The sequence below is a fragment of the Tupaia chinensis genome, unplaced genomic scaffold (genome assembly GCF_000334495.1).
Source record: "Tupaia chinensis unplaced genomic scaffold, TupChi_1.0 Scaffold000290_1, whole genome shotgun sequence".
Taxonomy (NCBI): Eukaryota; Metazoa; Chordata; class Mammalia; order Scandentia; family Tupaiidae; genus Tupaia; species Tupaia belangeri.
This window is the reverse complement of record NW_006159775.1, coordinates 6,781,342-6,790,314: the sequence shown is the minus strand read 5'-3', so window position 1 is coordinate 6,790,314 and position 8,973 is coordinate 6,781,342. Positions and strand designations below refer to the sequence as shown.

The 8,973-nt window shown below is 33.9% G+C and overlaps 1 pseudogene; it reads left to right on the top strand.

The window, feature by feature from the left end:
• Nucleotides 1-2,198: 2,198 nt before the first annotated feature.
• On the top strand, nucleotides 2,199-2,427 carry LOC106735072 (ubiquitin-like protein 5; annotated as a pseudogene).
• The last annotated feature ends 6,546 nt before the right edge of the window (nucleotides 2,428-8,973 follow it).

Genomic DNA, 8,973 nt, shown 5'->3' with positions numbered 1-8,973 from the left:
CCAATATGTAAGAATCTCTGGACTGGCCATGAAGGAATCAATAATAAGAGGTGTGTTGATTCTTATTAACACTCAGATTTTGGAGCTGGTCTGCTATTTTGTAAGAGATCCTTTTTTTTTTTTCCTATTACATCATTATTATGCCCTCAATGTGGTTGTTAGTCTATCCTGAACTGTGCATAATATTGGCCTTCATATATGCAGCTCTATCCTTAGTTTATGAAGTGTTTACAGAATATTAAGATTAAAATAAAGTACCAATATTTATATTATTCTAGCTTTTTAAAAATTTTACACCATATTGTGCTGCATATAATTTACATAACAGTATCAAAATTGATAATGCACTTGTTTTATTTCTACAAAATCTTCTAAATGAAAATAATACAAAATAAAAATGTTATGTAAAGTAATTGCCTCCAAAATTACTCGTTATTGCTTTTATCACATTATTTGCATCAGAAGCCATAATCATTACCTCAATTTTCATTACAGAAATATATTTAGTTTATACCTTGGCATTATTCTGATTATACAAATTCCCATTAAAATTAGTAATGAGCAAAACTGAAAAGATACAAATATTAAAGCTGTATGTGTGTGGTAACTTTCCTTAAGGAATATATTAAAAATGTAGAGCTCTTTGACTTGGGAGGTTTATAAACATATTCTGATGTGCCAGCTAGTATTTTTATTTTTTTTTTAGTTTGGTTTAGAGACTGAACTGATATTTTACATAAAAGCAGACTATTACTATTTAAGAAACTGTAGTAGATTCTATGGAAAAATAGGTAAAAACAGGACCAGCAAATGGCTTGGTAATTAAGACACTGGATCCCCTAAGACCAACTGCATGGCTTGAGTCCTGAACCTGAGGGCTCTAAAGACAATCCAGGAACATGTGCATGCATGCCCAAAATTCCGAAAGGAGAATGGAAGAGATGGAATTGTGGCATGGCCATCACCCGCCAGGATGATCTCTCACTTTCTCTCTGTCTTTCTCTCTCCACAGTGAACATACACATTCCATAACAAAAATAAAAATAATAATAATAAATGAAACATTCTTATTAACAGATTCGATTTTGAGAGCTTTTTTTTATGTGATTGCATTTTTTTTGCATGATGTAAAAAAAGTTAATTTCTCTGATTATAACCAAAATTCTTAAACCAACTGCTTCTAGAGACACAACAGATAAATAGATTAAATTCTGGAGTTCCTGAAACTCCAGAATTTCTGAGCTAATGGTGGATATCCACTCAGAAATGTTATATCCACAGGGAACCAAAGAGTTTAGGGAATTTGTTTCTCATCTTGAGCTAGCATGATGTAATCGTATTAAAAAGTGTCAGTTGTATATCATTTCAGGGTAATACAGTCTATTCTGGAAGATGACAGATCACATTCCATTCTGACTTCATTACCAACTTTCAATTACCATTACATGGAGACGCTTACAAACTGAGTGGAACTTCCTTGTTACATCTACGCTACTGTTAAGACCAACCTAAGTCAAAAAGAGGAAAAAAAAAGTCCTACCATTTCTCAAATGTTGTCTCTTCTTTTTTTAAGATTCAAAAAGAAGATCCAAATCAGTGTTAAGCACCTTTCATACTCCAATAAATCGGGGTAATGACATGAAGAAGGGAACAAACCAGTAAGTTATGTATAGACTGAAGGTGTGATGGGCAGAAGAATTATTACGGTTGTTTAAAATGCCAATGAAATATTAATAAATCCCTTATCAGAAAGTCACAATTGCACAGTTTCACATAGTAAAAAATCAATGAAGCTGTAGAGAAAAATCTGCTTCTCTATATTGTTTCAGATCTTCACTCATATTACTAACATGACTTTATATAGTGCATCATATTTGAAGAAATATAAAATAAGATGGTCTCAGTGCTTTTATAAGTGGTAATTTGTTATTAGTGTAAACAGCTGCATCTTGTGTTTTTATAATACCTTAAATAGACATATTTGTAATTAATTATCATTTCCATTATTTTTTAGGTAGTGAGCGTGAATGGTTCATGCAAAAATCTTGGTGTATATTTTACCATAGTGCTACATATAGTATTGCACTTTGCCCTAAATCTAGCGCATTTCCCCCAGAATACAATAAATAATGAACAATTGTTTGTTAAAACCAAGTGGGCAGGTCAGTGAGATCGAGGAGACTGGAGCTCCAGTCAGGATGATCCAGGTGGTTTGCGAAGACCGTCTGGGGAAGAAGGTTCACGTGAATTACAACAGGAATGACATCATCAGGGATTTTAAGAAGCAATTGCAGCCCAGCCTGGAACCTGTTGGAACAAGATCCTGGTGAAAAAGTGGTACAGGATTTTCAAGTATCATGTGCCTCTGGTGGGGGCTATGAAATTAAAGATGGGCTGAACCTGGAGAAACCCTTCTCCCTGCTCTAACCCTCCTCATTGCCCACCTTCATCCCTGACACTGTTGTAGATGCTCGTTCATTAAAATTCACATTGATAAAAATTCAGATGTTAAAAAAAATAATAATAAAGAAGTGGCCAACATATGCTAAGGACACGCTGCCTTAAGACAATATTTTAGACAAATTCTTTAAGATCATTTAGATTGCGTATTGACAAGTTTATCTTCAAAAATCAACCTGAATGAAGACTAGGTGATTCATGCCTACACAGATAGCTGCTAATTGAGTCAAACATCAAGCATATGGTTTGATACATTAATATTATGATAAATGAGCTAACCAAATTAACATAAAGGATGTCAAATCAACAATGAAGTCATAAATTATATTTCTATATATTTTAATTTTTACAGAATGCTCACATTATCTCACTTTTCAAAACAGGAAACTCAAGAACTAAGCATTAGTGACTTGACCTATGTCAAATCTATAAAAATTAGCATGATTAGAACTGGGGATTCAGGCTTCTGCATTTATTTATTCATACACACTTCATATTTTCATTGGCAAATGCCGCATATATTTATTGTGTACAAGATGATGTTTTGAAAATATGTTTATGTTGTAGAATGGCTCAGTTGAACTAATTAACATATACGTTACTTCACATTCACATATCTTTTTTTTAACGTGTGGTAACAACATTTAAAATTTACTCTGATTTTCAAAATACATATTATTAACTGCTGTAGTTATGATGCATGCAATAGATTTCTGGAGTTTATTTCTCTTTTTGAACTAAAATTTTATATTCTCTGACCAACATCTCTCCAATCTTCCACCACCTCTTGCTTCTAGTATCCAAAGTTCTACTTTCGACTTCTGTGAGTTTAATTTTTTGAGATTCCACTTATAAGTGATATCATGCAGTATTTGTCTTTCTATGCCTAGCTTATTTAAGTTAACATAGTATGCTCCAGTTTCATTCATGTTATCACAAGTAGCAGTATTTCTCATTTTTAAAAATGTATAAGGTTGAATAATATCCTACAGTATATATATTCCACTTTTTTATTTACATTTGTGGAACACAGAAATTGTTTATTACCTGTTGATGATGATGTGCACAATATTCTCTCTATCTCTCTTTTTTTTTTTTTTGAGAGGTTTTTGCCATGGGGTGCAGGTACTCTCCAGAAAGAGAGAGAGAGACAGAGAGATAGAAAGTGAGAAATAACTCCCCAGGGTATGGCCATGCCACAATCCCTTCTCCTCTATTCTCCTCTCGGGATCTTGGGCATGCATGCACATGTGCCAGTGTGAGTTTAAGTCACCTGGTCCGGAACTCAAACCGTGGCCAAATACATGGGAGTCCAGCAACATAGCCTTTACGCTAACTGCTGGTCCTTTGTTTTCTTTCCTTTCTTTTTTTTGATGATGATGTGCACAGTATTCTCAACTAGACTGGTCTGAGGTGTATTTTATGTTGGGTAAATTCTCTATACAAGCTAAATTATGTACAGTGATTGAATGCATAAAATATTAATTATTATTATTTTAAAAAATTAAGAAAACTTTAAAAATCTATTTATCTTAAAAATATTAAGGTTGATATCATGCATTGGCTATTGTGAATAATACTGAAAAAAAATAGGAGTACAGATATCTCTTTGACTTATAAATTTAATTTCCTTTGGCTATATATCCAGGGATGGAATGACTGGATAGGCTAGTTCTATATTGAATATTTGAAACTGTAATGCATATGTTAATCTTTGAGGAAACTCCACACTGTTAACTTTTTAAAGAAATTTCCTACTGATTTCCAAAATGGGATGTATTAATTTACATTCCCACCAACGATGTGATGGCATTCCCTTTTTTCATATCCTTACCAGTACTTGCCACCTTTTTGATACTGGCCATTCTAAGAGTCGTGAGGCATTTAGTTGTCATTTTAATTTGCATTTCTCTGATTATTATTGATGCTGAGTATTTTTTTAACATACCTGCTGGACAGTTGTAATCTTCTTTGGAGAAATGTCTATTTAGATTTTTTTTTGTCAGTTTTTAAGTTGGGTTATTTGTTTCTTTGCTATTCAGTTGTTTAAATTCCTCATATAGTCTGCATATTAATCCTTTCACACACATGGATAGCCATGCAGTGCAACTCAATAGAATTATGCTATTATAAAACACTAAGATTTCAAACCTACTAAATATGATGTATTTAAAATCATAATAAATAATGTTTTAATAAATGCTAGAAATACTATTTTCTCCATTCGTACTTTTTGACTATAAAGTAATCACACTACATAGTTCCTATATCTGAAGATATTTTAATTGATTTAATTCTAGCTTCCAGTAGAGTCCATTTTATTCCTCACATCAACTAGAACTATAAAATTAAAGTTATAAAAAGTTTAGATTACTTTGTCCAAAAGAGGAAAGATAGAGTCAACAGGTGGTATGAAGTTTAAGGCAGCCGAATCCCACATGATCGACTTTGTGGTTTGAATCCCAAGTCTGGCAGCTTGAAATACATGCTGGGTGCCTGTGTGTGCCCAAAATCCTGAAAAAGAGAATGGAGAAGGAACTGCGACATGGACATCTCCCTGGGATATGACTTCTCACTTCCCCCTACTCCATCTGCCTCTCTGTGTGAGTACATGTGCCCAATAGCAAAACTAATAAAATGTTAAAAGGGGAAAGATATAGGGAATTTTGATAGTTTATTTTTAACATTTTAGGAATATTTATGTAAAAAACTATAAATTTGTTTTATTTGTCATTTGATTTCAGCACTGAAATAAGTAGATTTCATGACATGCTCAAATGTTATACTTTAGCTCTGCTTATGTAGGAAGATTTGATTTCTCAGAAATATCAACCAAACTCCCTAGGACAGGCCGTTTTCTTAAAATCTGAAAATTATTATTTGAGAGATTGACTTCGGAGTACAGAAGATTTGTAGTGGTAATACTTGTGAAAGTTACAGGAAGGCATGAGTCAGTAAGGGAAACTGACTATGATGTTGACCTGACTTTCTAGAAGCCAGTAAGAAGCTCCTGGATAAAGATAGCTCTTTTCAGAAGTATCCTAATTAGCAAAGAAATGACTAGGTCACTGCATCATTGGCTTTCTCAGTTCTTCTCTGGGAACTACTCTAAGAAAAATGTGCCGTTGGTATCATCATCTTCCTTAGCTATTTTTCTGGGGCCACCCTGAGAATAGTATGACCTTAGTTTAAGAGCTTAAACAAACCCTAAGGCAGCCAGCAGCCAGGAAAATTAGCTAACCATATGTCTCAACGGTAGGCCAAGATTTTTTTCATGAAGAGAGATCTGAGAGCATATATCTGTGCCTACCCCACTACCATCTCTCCTCTTTAATAACCTCCGTGTTCTCTATCAATACATCCTGTTGGTTCTACCTTCGGATTCTGTCTCATCACTTCCATACCTACCACTCCAATCCAAGCTATCATCACTTTTTCTAGATAATTGTAGTGAATGCTTTATTAGTCTTGATTCAAAGTATGCGATTGAATGTATAAAATAAATGAAAATAAAATATTAAAAAAATCAAAGTTTCTTTTTACAATCTATTATTTACATAGTATACCATATCACCCCAACTGCTCTGAAATCTTGCTATCCATAACCCTAAGTCAGATCATATCCTTCACATATCAAAGGTTTCAATGGGGAGTAAACACTATATTCTAAGTGGAAGCAAATCCTATGTTGTCTAACATTTTCTCTTTTCTTCTTCTTCTTATACCTTTACTTTAAGCCCTGACGCTCTCTTTATTCTTCTTCAACTTTAGTATCCTTAATATATATGAAGTACCTTTCTGCTTTAACCTTGGACTTGTAATTCCCTCTTTCAGATTTCTTCAGGTCTTTGATAAAGAGCCATCTTTTTAGAAAGGTTTTCCCTGACTATTCTATTTAAAAGCACATTCCAAAACTCAATTCTACAATGAAACATGGCACCGACTTTAATAAAATATAACCCCCTGTTTTATTTGTCTTCGTAGAGCACATCAACAATGTTAATGACTACACTTCTAAGGCATAGTTATCTGCTGACATTTGATAAGTTTTCAATTTGATATTTGTTGAAGAACAAATTATGAGAAGCCATATTTTCTTTTTTTTTACTTTTACTATTTAATGGTGATAGGAAATAAGTGTTTGCACATTATTTGAAATTGGTATCAGTAAGAGACTAGGTCAGACCAAGATTCAAAAGTAGCTACCAGGGGCCAGCAGGTGGCATGGAGAACAAGGTGGCTGGATCTCACATGATCAACTTTGTAGTTCCAGTCCCTGACCAGTAGTTTGAAAACACACTGGAAGCATGTGCATGTGTGCCCAAAATTCTAGGAGCAGGGACCGTCAGAGGTGTAATGGCTATGTCACTGGACTCCTACGTAGTCAACTGTGGTTTGAGCCTTGGACCCAGCCACTTAAAACTTATGCTGGAAATGTGCATGCCTGCCCAAAATCCCAGAGGTGAATAAAAGAGAAAGGATTGTGACATGGCCACCCCCAGGGGATAGTTTCTCACTCTCCATCTCTCTGTCTCTGTCAATCTGTTGAACACACGCCCTATAGCAAAAATCTCAACAAAAAAAAAACCTCCCAAAATTCCAGGAAGAGAAGGGAAAAGGGGGGATTGCAGTATAGCCATAAATCCTGAAGGGTAATTTCTCTCTCTCTCTTTCACTCACATGTCCTATAGCAAAACCAAGGGGAAAAAAATACCAGAAGATTACTAGAAACCAAAACAAAAGAAGATAGAAGTGGTCCTCAACTCAAGGTAGCATTCATTAAATACCTGCTCTGTGACAGGCATGGGACAATTATTTGTTTATTTAACCTTCATTATGATTTTAAAAAGCTATTATTCTCATGTGGTTTACTGATAGACATAGATTTAGAGAAGTTTCTAATCAAGTTTCTGTTCACATAAAAAAATACGAATTCTTATTGTCAAGCCTTTATCACTTCCAATACATTGTAAAAGGACAATAATTGTTTTACAGGAATTATGAAATAACTTCATTAGACAAAAAGATTCTTTATTAATTTATACACCTTGTATGAACCCCTGAAATGCACATAATAATTTGCTAGCCTCAATTCCAAATACATAATTCAGTCTCCACCAAAGGTTTTGATTTAGCTGTGTGACCACCTCGGATTTACTCACAAAATAGCAACATTTATTCATTCATTTACAAATTTATTCATCTATTTACTATTTCATTCATAATTATGCATTTATTCACTTACCGGGTTTTTCTAATTATGACTTAATTTCCTGGTGGTTCATTTGTGAGTGACAGAAACAGAATTTCTACTTCTACAGGGGAGAAAAACATATATATATATATATATATATATATATATATATATACACACACACACATACACACATATATGTATATAAATAACAAGAACTAATATCTAGAACATTCTGGGAATTCAAAGAACTCAACAGCCAAAAACAAGTAGTTCAATGTAAAAACTGGACAAATATGAATAGACATTTCTCTAAACAAGACATACTAATGGCCAACAAGTTCATGAAAAAAATGCTCAATATCATTATTCACCTGAGAAATGCAAATCAAAACCACAGTGAGGTAACATCTGACTCCAATTGGAGTGATTCTCATCAATAGGAAAAAATGGCACATATTGTACATATGAGCTTGCAATTTCACTGCTGGGTATATATTCAAAGGAAATAAAATCAGTATGTCAAAGAGATATCCGCATATTCATGTTTATTGTAACACTAGTGCAATAATCTAGATAGAGAATTAGCTTGAGAATCGATCAACAGATGAATGGGTAAGAAAAATATATTGCATATATGCAATGGAAAATTATTCAGACAAAAAAAAAGACATGATTTTCTGGCATTTGCCATAATATAGATAACTTTGGAGGACAGTGTGTTAAGCAAAATTAGGCACAGAAATACATACTGTGTATATATATATATATTTATATATATTTCATATCTGGAAGCTAAAAAAGTAGATCACATGGGACTAGAAAGCACAATAGTGGTTAAGATTAGCTGTAGGGATGGGGTAAGGGTAGGGACATTTAGGAATGTTTGGTTAATGGATACAAAATTACAACTACCAACTACCTAAGAAGAGTAAGTTAGGGGCCAGCAAGTGGTGTGGTGGTTAAGGTGCTAGACTTCCACATTGCTGACAGTATGTTAAGTCTCAGATCCAGTGGCTTGAAAATAGCTGGATACATGTGCATGTCTGCTCAAAATCCCAAGAGGAGAATGGGGAAGAGATTGCAGTATGGCCATCCTCCATGGAGGGTGATGTCTCACTTTCCCTCTCACTGAATCTCTGACAAGCACATGTACCCTATGGCAAAAAAAAAAAAAAAGAGGGAGAGAAGAAGTTGTAGTATGCTATGGTACAGTAGGAGAACTATTGTTAACAGTAATTTGTTGTATATTTCAAAATAGGCAAAAAAGAGAATTTTTGAATATTTTCTACCCCCCAAAATTACAAATGTCTGAGGAG